At 31.5% G+C, this 17,661-nt stretch overlaps 1 pseudogene; it reads right to left on the bottom strand.

Moving 5' to 3' along the window:
* Positions 1-3,737: 3,737 nt before the first annotated feature.
* On the bottom strand, positions 3,738-15,373 carry LOC11423296 (elongation factor 1-alpha-like; annotated as a pseudogene).
* Between the last annotated feature and the right edge of the window lie 2,288 nt (positions 15,374-17,661).

Consider the following 17,661-nt stretch of genomic DNA (forward strand, 5'->3'; position numbering starts at 1 on the left):
TAAAACTGTGTGTCCCTGTTTTTTCCTAATAATGTTAAAGATAATAATAATATTGTGTTCTTTTTCATTTTTTATTTATGAAAATTAAGTAGTTTTGTCTTTAATCATATATCATTTAGTTGTTTTTTTTCTTCCGTTGCTTTTTGTTGTTTTTTCTTTTTCCGGTTATGAACATTTTGTGTTGATAATATATTCCATTTTAGCTTCTTTAAAAAAAAAAAAAAATCATATATCTCTTTTCATTTTTTATTTATGAACATTAAGTAGTTTTGTCTTTAATCATATATCTCTTTTCATTTTTTATTTATAAACATTAAGTAGTTTTGTCTTTAATCATTATTTTTATTTATTGATGATATTTTATGTCGTCGTACTTTTATAAAATATATTTATTATAGAAAATTTAAAAAGATGAAAACAAGGTATTTGATTTCTTCTTAAAAAAAGTTTGGTCTTGAAAATCTTAAAATTATATATTTTTTTTATAGAAAAAAGTTTAACTGAATTGGTACGGAAATCATCACGGTTAAAGCAAACTTTAAAAATCTAAATCTATTTTTTAAATCTAACTTTACTTATTGTCAAAAATTGAGTAAGTATTTATAGATTATCCATTAAAATATGACCACCCAGCAACAAAAGTTGAACTCAGATGTTCATGCTTGTAAGACAGGGTGAATTCATTTAGTTAGTTAGTACATCCCTTCTAGGCTGGTTGTATTGTTTTATTTGGCTGGGACAATCTCGACTACTAATTAGGAAGTTCACCTAATTAAATATTTTTAATAAAATAATTTCAGATATAAAAAACTCTCATTTTCATTGTAACTGACATTATTTGACTAAATAATTGTATTTATTTATTAAATATACTAGGAGTGAGCTTCGATGTTCTTATGCGTCAAGCGCATGAAAATTGACTAGTTCTTTCCAAAATAAAAAGTAGGTTAATATGATTTTTAAGGGGTCCGGGTATTCAGGTATTTTTCTTAAAGGGGGGTCCAGGTTATATATATATAAAAGGTTGTTAACTTAGACCAACCTTCTTTAAAAAAAAACAAACTTAAACTAATTTAAAAATATTAATGTTTTTTTTTTATCAAAGCAAATTTAACTATTATCATTAATCAACCAATGTTCAATACAAGAAGGATAAGAATAATTTTTAAGTTAGCAAATATGTATCTTTTTATAGGGCAAAAAAAATAGCCACTTATAATTATTCATACAAATTTTAAACAATCGATTATTTTCGTAAATTTACGAAACAATTTTTGGAATGTGTTAATGAAAAATAAAAATGAGTGCAATTTATTAAATTATGATTTATTTTAAATTGGTTTAAATGGGGTAAGTGAATTTTTTTTACCAAACAAAAAGTGTAAACCTTAATATTTTTAAATTAGTCTAAGTTATAAGTAATATATGTGTGTGAATATTTATGTGATATTATATTATCGTTCTTGATTTTTTGGTTCTAGATTGCAAAATCACACACACATGTGTTTGAAAAATGAGAAACATGAAATTCGAAATCATGAGCATCTACCACTTCAAATGTCTATGCAACTACGGTTTGAAATGTATTTATGAAATTTCTATCATTCTTAAATCTATCATTTTCAATTTGGAAACTAACATTTCTATTTTAATAATTTCATATCAGATGTACAAGATAAGTAAATAAGTTACAATCAAAAAAGGAAAAAAGATAAGTAAATAAGTTAATTGATGTTGATGCATCAAAACTGGATTGTTTAAAGGAACACTATTACACTAATGCCTACTTCTCACGCTATTCTTCACTGCCTAAAATTTGACACGGTATGCTCCAAACGTTATTGTGCAATTTGTCATCTTCAAACAAACATTGAACATCGTTCTTTGTTTGAATTTTGAGTAGGTACTTGATTGTGACCCGAGTGTAATGATATCAATAACTTGATAGCATGTCATAGGAGGATCAATAATAATGCGGACCACGATTTACTGCGGCCAGCAAAACCACGCAGTCATGTTTCAATGATCTTCGATCAAGATCAAGCAGTCCTAATTTGAGCTCGCTCTTTTAATCAGACGGCCAATTATGAATTGAATGTGTAAATGCAGGGAAAAAGACACCGCAAGGAATCCTCTTTCCAACAATGCATGGTGTGATTATAGTCAATTCAGCCTAGAATTTTTTCAAAAAAATATTGACACTACTTAAATCCTCATCTTAAGTTACTCAAATTTAGATCACTAAAGCATAAAAATTGGTCACTAATTTATTTAGCGATCGAAATGGAGATCACAATTATTATTCGCTATTTTAGTTGTCTTTAAATATATTTTATATTTGATCGTTATTTCAGTCACAAATGTTGGACTTATTTTTTTTACAACGATTTCTTTTCGTTGCATAAATTAACTAATTTAGAATAAAATATTAAACACACTTTATTTATACTTAACTAATGATTCTATCTTTCTTTTTTCCGACCAAAACTAACGTTTCTTTATCAAAATAAGTTAATATTACAAAATAATTATCCTATATACAATAACTTGATAAAGCTTCAGTTCATAGTAAAGATAATATTCTTTGTAAATGATTGTCTGTAACTTTTATAAAAGAGATGTTCTTGGAACGGTTAGTAAATATGTGATAGATTTTTTTTTTTTCTTTTCGAAAATTTGGTTGATAGAATAAAACATGTTATTTGTTATTTTTAGTATAATTTACTTCGCCATAATTTTTATTTTCATTGAAAATTTAGTCTTTAACCTGTCCATATAACATGTGTTCTAATAGAGTTTGGACTATTTCTAATACTTACTCCGATCATTATTATAAGCAAATATTCTCTTTTTATGTTCATTGAAGCTCATTGAATAATTGATGTATATAGATTATATTATAAATTATATACATCAATTATTCAATGATCTTGAAAAGAAAATAATTTGCTTATAATAATGATTTGACGAAATATATTTTAAAATTTGGATTGATGCTAACTCAACTCTTATAAAATTAACTTATAAGGTGAAGCTTATTTTCATTTATAAAAAGATGTTTGGACTATTTTTCATTTATGTAAGATTCTTATTGGTTTTTTATTTATTTATTTATGTTGGTATTGATGGCAATGGATATTGTTATTGCAGCCATTGCTTGTTCACGCTGTCTATTCATAAGAAGAGTTTGGGTGGGCCCCTTAAACATTCTACACTGTCCCCAATAGGTGTTTCTGGAGAAACACTAATAGCGCTCCACTTCAGAAGTGGTCCTCTTGGTGTGGAATCAATTGATAATGAGTTTGAGCATATACGTTTTTTAATATGAATTTTCAAATCTGTATGCATAATTCTTGATTTTTCTTTAAACTCTTGTCCAAAATTGTATACATACATAATCAGAAATATCAGTATGAAAGTAATAAACTGTAAGCTGAAAGTGCAATGCTCAACACAGCTTATATTTTGTTTTTAGCATAGCAGCATGTATGTAAGCTGAAAAAATAGTGCATACCCTTCAAATTTGATCAATTTTTGGTCAATTTTATCAGTTGGATATGTGTAAGTATAGATGTCACATGACTTGAAGGTTTTTCTAAACAGCAAAAACAAATTCAAATAAAAATCAGAAAACAAGCAGCTCACTTTCCGTAAATATCATATGTCTGCATTTCCTGTCGATATGACGAAATATCAACACGAGGATAAATGCACCCAACAACTTAAAACAAACAACATAGACTAAAAAACACATGGAGTTGATATTTCAAAACCAAAACAGCAGTCTATCTGCTTACAAAATCATATAGTTATAGTTCTAACAAAACACAGAAGTCAAAGCATAAACACGGAAAAGAAATAGCCCTGCCACCGTCGATCAAGAACCCAGTTTTGGGAACAAAAGTTGCGAGATGACGGTGCAGACTTGACACTTAATCCGAAAAACAAGTTAACAAGACGAAAAATAAAAGTACTACATAGAGCAAACCATTTCTTGTAATCACCATAATAGACTTCCTTGGATAGATCTTCCTGCACGGTTCACTTCTTCTTCAATGCTGACTTTGTTTTATTAAGTCCTCCGCTGGGATCCTTCTTCTCCACAGCCTTGATGACACCAACAGCCACAGTCTGACGCATATCCCTGACAGCGAAACGGCCAAGTGGAGGATACTCAGAGAAAGTCTCAACCACCATGGGCTTGGTGGGAATCATCTTAATAATACCAGCATCACCGTTCTTCAAGAATTTGGGCTCCTTCTCAATCTCCTTTCCAGAACGCCTGTCAATCTTAGTAACAAGCTCAGCAAATTTGACAGCAATGTGGGAGGTGTGGCAGTCAAGAACAGGGGCATAGCCATTTCCAATCTGGCCAGGGTGATTCATAATGATCACTTGAGATGTAAAGTTAGCAGCCTCCTTGGCAGGGTCATCCTTGGAGTTTGAGGCAACATAACCACGCTTGAGATCCTTAACAGCAACGTTCTTAACATTAAATCCCACATTGTCACCAGGAAGAGCCTCAGTGAGAGCTTCATGATGCATCTCCACAGACTTCACTTCAGTTGTCAGTCCAGTAGGGGCAAAAGTGACAACCATTCCAGGTTTTATGACACCAGTCTCGACACGCCCCACAGGCACAGTCCCAATTCCTCCAATCTTGTAGACATCCTGAAGCGGTAGACGGAGGGGCTTGTCTGATGGCCTCTTAGGCTCGTTGATTTGGTCAAGAGCCTCAAGAAGGGTAGGACCCTTGTACCAGTCAAGATTTGTAGAGCGCTCGATCATGTTATCTCCCTCAAAACCAGAGATGGGAACAAATGGAATTTTGTCTGGGTTATAGCCAACCTTCTTCAAATAGGATGAAACTTCCTTCACAATTTCTTCATACCTACCCTTCGAGTACTTAGGTGTAGTGGCATCCATCTGTTCACGATAGCAAGACAATGAGAATTTGTATAAATAAAGTAATCACAGAAATAATCAAATGCATCTTCAAAGGGCTAAAACGTTCAAATACCTTGTTGCAGCAAAAATCATTTGCTTCACACCAAGAGTGAAAGCAAGAAGAGCGTGTTCACGGGTCTGCCCATCCTTTGATATACCGGCTTCAAAACCACCGGTAGTGGAATCAATGATCAGAACAGCACAATCAGCTTGGGATGTTCCAGTAATCATGTTCTTAATGAAATCCCTGTGTCCGGGGGCATCAATGACAGTGCAGTAGTACTTAGTAGTCTCAAACTTCCACAGAGCAATGTCAATTGTGATACCTCTTTCACATTCAGCCTTGAGCTTGTCGAGCACCCAAGCATACTTGAATGAACGCTTGTTCATCTCAGCAGCTTCTTTCTCAAACCTCTCAATCACACGCTTGTCAATACCTCCAAGCTTGTAGATCAAGTGACCGGTGGTGGTTGACTTCCCGGAGTCGACATGACCAATGACAACAATGTTAATGTGAACCTTTTCCTTACCCATTTGTCCTTAAAAGCTTAAAACCACGAAAAGATCTGCCAATTCAACAAAGAGAACAATGCATAAGTATGATCCCAAAGGAAAAAAGAAAAAAAAAAAACTACAATCAACAAAAAGTTCTACCGATCGAACAAAGAAAACAATCCATGTATGTGCCCAAGGAAAAAAAAATTAATACTATAACCAACGCAGGACAAAAAAAATACAAAATTCAAGTCAATAATTCAATATCCAGTAGCATAGACACCGAGTGTTTCAGCAGATAGATCAAACACAACATGATACGAAAACAAACACAAAGTATAAAATTCAAAACGAAGAATAAACCACCAAATTAGTCCCTGACTCTATTAAACTATCATGTTGGTCCCTATATTTAACCATCTACTATCAGTTACGTTCCTATATTTTAACAAGCTGTTATCAATTAAAACTCTATGTTTAACCACTTACTATCAATTTAGTCCCTAACACGTTTTCAGACTAATAGACTAAAATTTGACAGAGTCGGCGACTACTTTGAAACGAATTTGGTGGTTTACTCCAAAAAGAATATTGATATTCACATGTTCATGTATGTTAAGTATATATGCATCAAATATGAACATACAAAACCCTAAATGAAAAAAAAGAATGTCATCACAACAAACAAAAATTACGGATTCATAAACAAAAAACGATCATTACATAATTTTGGATTCAGAATTGCGATTTAACGTGTACATAAACACAGGATATAGCTTCAAAACAAAAAGTAAAACCAGAAACAAAACAAAAAAAAAAACTATGATCAAATTATGTAATGTATTAACAGAAGTAAAATCAACTATATGAATAAGCTATGAATCGAAGATAAGAAACGAAATCGAAATGTTACCTTGAAGGAAGAAGAGCAGAGAGGAACGCCAGGGTTTTGGTTTTTCTGTTGGTTGCAAAGCGGTAGAGTTTTATTGCAAGGGAGGGTTAGAGGGTTTATAAAGTCATGGAATTGTACTAAATTAATTTCAAAACAAACATTTTAAAATTGTCTTCAACAATAAATAAATTAGGAAAATGTTATATAAACATCCTTTATTAACATACACCCTTGTACACCCTATATATTTGGAAGAGAGAAGATGAGATGAAAAAGAAAGTGTGCTTGTATGGGGTCCATATGATTACGTGTCAGATTTTTGTGTGGGTGTCCAGGAATATATTGTCACCTAAGGATGTATATGTATCATTACTCATAAATAATATCCCTCCAATAAATAAATAAATAAATAATATGTTGAGTTTTTTTTTTAGACAGAATTTTCTAAGATTTTCACTTCACCTCGTTAATATTAATTAATATTAAAATAATAATTAACTTCCCTTCCCTACGGTGAGTTTTAGGACTTCATGATTCTAGTAATATGAAATTCAGTCGTAAGGTAAAAATTGTCTGATCAGAAACTAGTAATGATTTTAGAGTCAAAAATAATAATTACTAATGAATTTATTGAATTGTCAAATTAGGGGTGGCAAAAAAACTCATGGCCACGGATACCCGTGGATAAAATCCATTACGGACACGGGACAGATAGGTAAATGAGTATCCACGGGTATAATAAATGGGTATTTGACTATCCATTATTATATGAAAACGGACACGGATTTGACTGTATCCATACCCACGAGTACCCATACCCGATGATAAATTAAATAAATGACTAAAATATCCTTATATATCTTATTTTATCTTATCTTATTACTTAAAGTTTTTTTAGGGAATCTTATTACTTAAAGTTGTTACCTTATAGAAGGAAATTTTACCGCTCACCTAAGATTCATCATTAATAACCTATTTTTAATTTTAATTTTTTTAATTCATCTTATTTTGTTCATCGTTTCCACTTTATTCACATCATAAAACATATCCTGAATTATGTAAAAATCATGAATTTTCTATGGATTATGTATGATTTGTGAAATTTGGAATGGATTATGTATGGATGTTTAAAAGTTGAAGATTTTTGATAATTAAAAAATTATTATTTGTACAAAAAAAATAAATTCAAAAAACCATGGGTACCCATGAATACCCATGGATACCTCAATACCCACGGATACCCGCATAGTGGATACCCACGAGGATACTGTGCGAGCACGGGTATCATATTTATTTAACAGGGTGGGGACGGATATCATATGAGAGCTCATTTTATGCTATGATATATAGAAAGAAAGTGAAATTTTTGGTTAGAATGCGAGTTTGATTCAAGTGGTTAATAATCTTCACCAAACGACGAATTATTTGAAAAAATCCGAGTTTGATTCTTGGGTAGAACAATTCATAATTAGATTATACTTATCAAACATTCGAACTTCAGATTATTAGGACCACATTCCTGATAATTCACAACTAAGATCGGATGATAGTCCTGCCCTGTAAGAGAGATTTGCGCCCCATTCATCGAGGACTTAATACTTTTGATCATGTCCCACCAAACCAACCATGTGCTATGACACAAAGTCATGTTCTAGGATTCTAACTCTCCAATCATGTATCAATCCAAGTATTTATTTCTTATATAGAGAAGGAGGTTTAGCTTGATCACATGCCTTTGCATTACTAGAGAGTTTGAGTTTGAATTTGTATTGACCATGGAGGATTTGCATTTGTGCTCGTCCCATCAAAGGCTTTTTGTGAATATTTATCCTTTGTGAACATGCCTTTTTCTTTTCTCTCATTGTATCTTTGTTTCACCAAATCATTTCTTATTTCTCTTTTCTCTACATGGACATTCTTCATAATCGTCTCGTGTAGTCAACTGACAAAAATTGTCAACCTCGTCATTAGAGATGAACTTCCTTTTATGAGAAAGACCAGTTGAGAGCATATAATTGTCGAAATCTAGCTATGTAAAAGAGTTGTTGCCATGGTGTAGAAAAAGAGTCGTTGCTTGTAGATGTCTTAGAATATTCTCTTTAGAGGGATAGTTTGGTTTCTGGCTACTTTCTAGGTTGTAAGTACAAAATCTTGAGATGATCTTGGCACTTGGACTCATACTTGATCACAAGAAGTATTCCAGCTTTTGAGTAGATGATGCCTTGAATCTTCGTTCCAAATGTAGAAGGTTCTAATTAATTACCAATAACAATCATGCTTCACTTGTTGTCACGAGATGATGGTGAATCATCCTCATGATGTTTTCCTTTGTGTTATTTAAGTATTGTAGACATACAAGGTTTTTATGATTCATGTGTTCACTTTTCATCAATAGATGCGACATCGGATAAAGTTTATCCTCGATGTTAGGTAACTTGATCCAAAACTAATCGTACCAATACATAATTTCGTGTTTCACTTTCCATTAGTAGATAATGAATAAAAGCATATATATGTTGTATTGTGCAATCATCAGATGATACATACTTAATAATCGTTGTTTTGTTGGAGATCAACTTTTTCTAATTATAACTTCTAGCATAAGGTAAGAACTAAACTAGTACTTAATAGTTGTTAAAGTGAACATTACAAGTGATAACATTTTCAGCGAAGAAAGCTCATCGCGAAGGCAAAAAGCACCAATTTTTGCAACTATACCACCATGCAGTAATTATGAAGACAAACTGAATACAAATACATTTGAAGATCAAAACCCAGTATAAAGCTTCTTATCAAGATGGAAAAATGTTATAACTAATCTATTTGTTGAAGTTAATTACTTCTAAACAACATAACTTTTTTTATACAGTTTAATAGTGGATACCTCAGATTTTAGTCAATATTGCATCAATCAACATCACCAAGTGGGAACATTGAAGTTATTTTTATTATGTAATTACCTTGAATAGCATGTTGCTGGCTCCATCATCATTCTCCGGAAGTTCTTTAAGAAAACTTGGCAAGTCAACACTTCTGGGTCCAAAACCTGAGCAAGGATAAAAAAACTGAATTTTAAAAAGGAGAAACAATCTCGTGAACGAACATGCGTGCACGAATCATGAGGGAAAAAAGAAAAAAGTTTTATAAACTTGGCGCAACAACTAAATGCAAAAACAACACCTGCAATAGTAACCAAAAGAAATGTGCAAAGAATAGTTGATGCATTCTAGTGGTAAAGAAGCACTAGAAAAAAATCAAAAAGAATCTGCATTAAAAGTCCACAATCACATTTGACAAATAGATCAATAATATAAGAAGAATACTATAATAAAGATTTTGATGAGATCCAGAATCATTATAGATGCTGCATATATAATATATTGTGGCAACGGTTAGCATAAGCAATTAAATTACTAGCTATGATACGTACCATTTGTAGTTTAAGTAGGATTATGGAAATTGAACAAGGTGCTGCATGAATTGTTTTACCAAGCAATGATTTTGTTGGACTACTGCACGTACGGCTTAATCTTTTCAATAACTTGCAAGTTGATGCTTCCTGCCTGATCACATACATAGCATAAAAATGTAAGGACTATTTTAATAGAGTACATGAGCAATTGTATCAAGTAGAGATTTTACATTTTTTAAGAAATTAGTTTTTATTATTTGACTAATATATTTGAAATATTAAAAAAAAAAATAGAAGGGATACTTCAGTCCTTAAAAATCAAAATAAGACATCTTGCAAGGAATCCAAGCCAAAGTTCTTAACAATAAACAACATTGACCTCCCATTTTCATGATTTACTAAAGATACAAACATAAAAAAATTAACCGACACTAGGATAACTCACCCAATCACAGATTGTATCCCTAGCCAATGAATCAATTATATACGACACAATTTGCCTAATGAGTTGAGTCAAGTAGGTAATCTTTCCCTCAACAATTGCCAAGAGATGACAATTAAATTAGACGAAGCAATGCACTCTTCCATTGGAACCTAATGCGCTAACTCCTTCCTTAGAAAAACCTAAAGGAGACAAAAAGATGAGGGATAAGGAAATATAAACCGAGGAAACAGAAAACATATTGTCATGTGAACTCACCCAACATCAATTGTCACACTCAAATGAAAGTGGTTCAAGGTCTCCAAAGCTCAAACGGAGTTCAGACACCAAACCTTCCTCCCGAACAAAAAAGTCTTCTCGACCATCTAAAAATCGCCAATAACCCCTTACCACCTACCAATATCAGACACCACCAAACACTGTTGTACACCCCCTGACAAGAACTGCCATTATCTTGGTCCATGGAGATAAAGTATTGAGAGAAGTCATGAGGGAGAAGACGGCGACAAAAGTACGGACCAAGTTATAATCATTGTACATGAGCAAAATTTGTTGGCACAATGGTTATGCATGAAATAAAAACATTATTCGTTGAGGATACTAGAACCAAAATCTAAGGGTCATGCTAACAAGTGTCCTAAAGACATTGTTTAAAGAATACACAAATAATAAATATGTCTTGGAAATCCAAGTCAAAGTAGTTTCAAACTAATAATTACATCACTTTCTATGCAAAAGTTATTCTTTTTAGTTGCTTAAACAATACATTAAGGACACTTATTAGTATTTCCCAAAATCTAATTTCGAGAAATTGACAAATTTCAACATCAATGATATGGAAAATATTGAATTGAAACTTGATGATGAGGTTGAAGTTCTACTCTTATTGAGTTCGTTGCCTAGATCTTTTGAACATTTTAAGGATGCATTCCTTTAAGGAAAGGAAACCATTATTGCCTTTGAGGTGGTCCAATCATCCATTAGGGCCAAAGAGTTAACCAAGTTTCAAGACTTGAAGGTGGAAGGTACGTAATGGGGGAAGACTCGAGTGTCTCCAAAGGAAGAAGTGAGTGGAGGAAATTGTGCTAAATCAAAATCAAAGGGGAATGAAAAAACAAAGTATAAATGCTTCAATTGTCACAAGACCAATAACTTCAAGAATAATTGTCACAAGAAAGGGGAAAAAAGGATTCCGTTCAAGATGAGATTGCCTCGGAGGAGGATTATGAGAGTGTGGGTAGTGGTGGTGACAAGTTGGGAAACCAAAAATGAGTTAGGTCATGGTATGTAGATGCTCTTATCACATGTGTCCAGGAAAAAAAATGAGACTTTGGAGTTGAAAGAAGGTGGACTCGTTCACTTAGAAATAACACAGAGTGCAAGGTTCAAGTTATGAGTTTAATTTGTCTTAGGATTTTTGACAACCTTAAATTCCTATTACAAATTGGCATAGGTGAATGAATGAATGGATCATTTTGAACCATATTAGATGCAAATTTTTGGAGCTGGGTTGCCCAAGAGTTTTTAGAAGAGAAGCTGTGAGTACTACAACATGATCAAGATATGTCCGTCAATATGAATAAATTTCAAGACACCTATGGAGGTTTGAAGTTAGAGCTCTCGATTGTGTCTTCATTGGTTATCCAGAAGGCATAAGGGTTACAAGTTATTGAATTGAGTATGGAACCTGGAGGCTTAAGGGTCATGATGAGCAATGATGTTACTTTTGATGAGACTTGTATGAGGATGAAGTACAAAGACTTGTATGTGTTTGAGGATGAGTTTCCCACTAGTAAGACCAGGTATGGAAATGAGGATAGTATTCCTCCAGCAAGTTCTATAGTAAGACAACCAACAGTGGCTCATGACTATCAGTTGGCAAGAGATGGAGAAAATGGGAAAATTATTGCACCAAAGTGGTATGGCTATAAAGACCTTGTGTGTTATGATCTAAGTGTGGTTGAAAATATGCAAGTAGGAATCGAATATCTTTAAGGAAGCAGTCGAGAACAATGATAATTAGAAATGGCAATATGAAATGAATGAGGAAAAGAGTTCACGGAAGAAGAAAGTGAATGAGGAAAAGAATTCATGGAGAAGAATCAAACTTGAAAACTTGTGGGACTACCTAAGGATCAAAGGGTAGTTGGATGGAAGTGGAGGTCGATGCCTATAACAGGGTTCAAGAATTTCTCGGACTTGATCAGTTTTGCTGAAGAGTAATTTCGGCACTCAAGAGAGCAACAAGTGGTTGATGGGTAAATATTGAGCATTACCACTTATTTGAAGTCAAAGTGGAGAATTATGGCGAGTATGTCTTCAAATATGTGTTTTTAGCTTCTAGAGGTGATGATTTAAATCAAGGTAATTGGGGTGAAAGGTTGATTCGAGCCTTGGTGGTGAAAATGGGTTCAAGTCACTTTTTTTCTTGGTTGATTCGAATCAGGGGTAGCATGATTCAAATTTGATATTTGCTCTCTCCCGCAAATAAATCATTTTCAGGCTGAATTGTGTAAACAATCTTGATGTAAATTCTATACTCTCTTTATTTTTGTTCTTTCGATTGATTTTGTGATTTCTCTACACATTGCTTCTAGGTTTCTTCTAGTTTAAATCGCTATTTTCTTGGGCTATTTAGTTTTGGTTCTCGCTGTTATTTGTTCCACTTTATCTTGTTGAATTCACAATAGAAAGTTACTATGAAATAGATCATATATCTACAAATTTTGTAATTTAATCTATAACTATTTCTCACTTCATCAAAATTAACATCAACAAGTGTGTGTCAAATAAAAGTGTTCATAAAAAAAAAAAAAATCAAAAGTAGAAACTAGGAAGAAGATATACAGGTAGAGACTAAAAAAATGGAGGGAGAATATATATAAAAAAAATTAAAAAAAAAGGGGGGGAGGGAACGACAAAGAACATTACTAATTAGCACAATTGACACTCCGATGTCAAATTTAATATCATAATATTATAACATCTCATATATTCTTTAGCGCATATATGTATTTTAAAAATGGAAAATTCTATGGTAAAGTCATGAGAATGACTTTTCTGGTAAAGTTAACACTATAACATCAAAAGTGTTGTGAGTAACACCCACTGTTTGTACAGTGGTATCAAAAGTTCAATCTTCATAGTATCATCAATTCATCAGATTAACAAGAATACACTTAATCTAATTTTTAACCTACTTTGTTTTAAATGTAACACCTCACTACACTAAGTGTAACACTTAAGACTATCAAATGATATCAGCAACTCTGTTTGTATGTTAAAGATGCCAACGATAAAATAGTACCCGTAAGTCCAAGATATTGCAAGCATTACTAGATGAATTACTATTGATCATTAATCAGTAATCAACAATTTAAAAATGAATCAAACATTTAGATTTAAAATTAACTTTTTCATTTCATGACTGCACCGTAGAAGCTCCCTTTTAAAATTCACCGTCAGATTAAAAACTATTATAATATAGATAGATTGATCATGCCCATAAAATTTGATATTAATTTAAATCATTATATAAACATAATTTATATTATATCTTGTCAAAAAAATAATTTATATTATATTAAAAACTATTATAATACAGATAGATTGATTTCATATTAATATTAAATTTTATAAACATAATTTATATTATATTAGTTTTCAGTTTAACAGAAAATTTTGTAATATGAATATAGGTAAATTGCCCTACATTTAAACACACTGATATTAGGGAGCTTACCATGCACTCTCTTACCTAGAGAGTACAAAAATAAAAAGGAAACATATATAAAAGTTTCCCCTTAGGATCTGTACAGTAACTCAAGGCACAACTTATTCCTCTAGTAAAATAGATATTGAATCATGAGTAATAATCAATATAATTAAGTCACCAAAACAACAACTCACAAGATTTTGTTTTAGTGTTGGATTTGGTTTTATTGGAACAAATGAAGCTGAGCTGAGTAATTTTCAACACTATTTCAAGCATTGAAAATTGTCAGAAGAGTATGAGCACACAAAAATAATGGTATAAACATTATATACTAAAGACTTTTTTGTGCTCACCCTCTTCTGTCAATTTCTATGTCCCAACAACAGCTTAAATGTTATGGGTTAAGATCTCTCTATTTATTAATCTCTCCATTTCTTCTATTTCGAGAGATAAAAACACAAAGAAGTATCGACTTTTCAAGAGATCACTCATTTCATTTCAATACTATTGTTGAAACACGCTTAATGTGGAATTCTTAGGGCAATTTCTATGTTCCAAATTAAGAAATTCTTTTATACCAAAAGAAGTACATATACAATAAAACATCCCAGATATGGAAACTTCACAGGAATAATTCAAAAGAAGATTTCAGAAATGTAAAAGGGAAAAATACTAATAACTGAATCAGATCTGAGGAAAGGAGGCATACCTGTTAATGGAATAAAACATCATGGAAACATATAGCCAAAAGGAGGAGAGAAAAAACAGCAGATATATGCTCAAAAATTGTTTGAGAAAGGATAACTGAGTTGTTTAAAATTATAAAATAAAACACTGAAAAAATAAAAACCACATAAAGATAAATAAACTTGGAAGTAGAAAAAAAATTAAGATAAAAAAAATAAGAAAGACAAACACAAATTCCAACCAAATCCTTTTGTTTTTTGTTTGTTTTTCTACACCTGTATTTGTATCTCTGTCTCTTCATGAATTATGTGTTGTTTACTCAACTCAACAGAGAGAGAAAGACATGCAACACGTGGATAGGGCATGTCATCAGATCTCGTTAAAAACTGATAACTGATATGTGAGGATAGAGAGGAGAAATGAGTGTTGCTGCTTTTGCAGATTGCACTATAAACTAGGTCTGAGTGAGAGGGTTTTCAACTGTAAAAATATCTTCATAAATGACAAATATGAGGCTTGGACATGGAGCAGCCTTTTGTACATGTTGTGTGTGGCGTGTGTGAGAGGTCAAGAAAGAGACACTACTCTTAAATGCTCCTTTGCTTTTCCCACTTGCGCAACCGAAAATATCAGTATAATCATCAACTAACACACCCCACCACCATCATTCTAGGTTGTTTAATGGGTAACTTTTAGGGTTGTCGATATTACATAATATTTTCTGAAGAAGAAAAACACAGGGTTGTCGATATTACATAATTGAAAGGGTTATGTTAATCACTTAAACGACGGAGAAATATATTTGTATAACCATTGTTTTTAAACAATAAGAAAAGATAAAAATATTGTTGTCATCATAGTTATCATTAAAATAGATGTACAAATATCATTGCTCTCAATGACCTAATTTGATCTTGTGTCTTATTCATATAACCTTCTTTAACTATTTTTTTTTTACTAATATATAAAAAAAAATAGTATCTCTTGTCAAAAAAAAAAAATAGTATGTAGGGTCGGGGTTCGAACCCCGGACACCCCACTTTTTTACATTTAAATGTGTGAGCTCAAGTCATTAGTTACTTGACCCAAAAAAAAAAAATAGTATCATTTATGATATTTGATTTGTCTCGATAAATATTTGAAAAATATCAAATTTTTATAATTTTGCTAATAAATAATTAAAGATATAAAAAATTAAAATTATGTTTTGATATGTGTGACAAAGTTAATTGTATTACTTAATATGAGACGGAGAGAGTAATGTTTATAGGGTGTTAATTAAGAAGAAAAAAAAAAGTAAAATTTGTATTTATTTATTTTTACATTTTCAAAAGTTTTACTATACAAGTTTTAAGAAATTTTAAATTTATTTTCTTAATAACTAGTGTCTCAAGGACACTTTATTTTGTTGAAGAAAGTGTCTCAAATGATACTTGTTAGCATTTTTCTTAATTTAGTATTCCCTCCGTCTCAAAATAATGTCTCTTTAACATTTTTTTTCTCTTTTAAAATAATTGTCACTTTATAATATCAATACAACATTTATTATTATATTCCACTATTATACTCTTATTTATTCCACTATTATCTACTCCACTAACTACAATTAATATCAATATTATAGTAAATGATACTAATTTAATCATTAAAATCAACACAATTAATCATTTCTTTTAAAATTATATACAAATCTTAAATGACTATTATTTTGAAACGGAAGGAATATTTTTTAAAGTTAGATGTTGATTTTGATTAGTTGATAATTTAATTTTTGTTTTGTTATTGATCTAGTGGCCAATACATATTTAAATAAAACACACATATGAAGGATGAATGTAATGATTCTTGTTTAAACTCAAGATTCTGCATAAAATATCACAACAACCAAACCACCAAGTAATAATAATGATGACCAATAATTGATTGTTCACTATATAAAGTGATCAATACTCAAATTCTCAAATATATAAGAAAATAAATTGATTGGCTCACGGGGATATCATAACGATGATTTTATCGAAGATTTAGTTCAAAGTTTTGTCAAACATGCACAAGTAAGTTATTCTTACACCATGGATAAATACTTTCTATCACTGGATCAACACATTACATATTTCAATTAATTTAATGACGATACTTATATTAATTCAATGGTTAAACAAACTTGTGTATGGCCAAAGACTTATCTTCTTCATGCGGCGCCGTAGACTTACATGCATCTATATAGTAACTAACTAATCAAAAGTTTTATAAACAATGGAAATTGTTAAGATAAAGATTCATACAAATATAATTTACTTGTTTCTTAATATTTGACCATCATAAAATTTGGGCTAGCTCCCACTATGTTTGGATGAAGTTTTGTGTGAGATTTTAGATGAAGGAAGTTATATTTGATATGTGTGAGATCTCATTATAAAATATGCTTGTGGTAATAAATTTGTGGTTTTGATGGTACAAGATTCTTTTTCACGTTGGTATTCTTGTCCAATTGTTTGTAGCTACCACATGCTTTGTATAAATTCGGGTGTACGTAAAACATCTACTGTGGTGAAGACACCAACTTGTGCAGTGTCATTAAATGCTTTTGCTGATATGAAGATTTGTTCTTATCTTGAAGGAAATTGCATTAGTCAAACTGATTTCTGTTGCAGAAATGGTACTACAGCCAAATTTAATAATCTTGAATATTTTGTTAATTAAAAAGCTAGATATTTTATCCAAACACCGACTAAATTAAGGGTTTAATTTCATTGTCTATTTGCACAGACTCAGTCAAGGTAAAATTTTGTATGTACTAACTAATTCATCGAAATTGACACCAGATAAAATCGAACATCACATTTTAAGATGAGCACACTCCAAAATTTCAATCAATAGCACAAGCCAACCAGAATTATTATTTTGAATTTGAGATCAACTGAATATGCACCAAAGTGAAAAATAAGTGTTTTACCAGGGTTATTATTGTTCTTGTTTCTCTCGTGATCTCGGCACTCGAATATAAGAACAAACTAAATTGTGTATTGTTATGCTACTCTTTACTAGTTTGTTCTTATATTCGAGTGCCA

Source organism: Medicago truncatula, chromosome 1, assembly GCF_003473485.1.
Source record: "Medicago truncatula cultivar Jemalong A17 chromosome 1, MtrunA17r5.0-ANR, whole genome shotgun sequence".
Taxonomy (NCBI): domain Eukaryota; kingdom Viridiplantae; phylum Streptophyta; class Magnoliopsida; order Fabales; family Fabaceae; genus Medicago; species Medicago truncatula.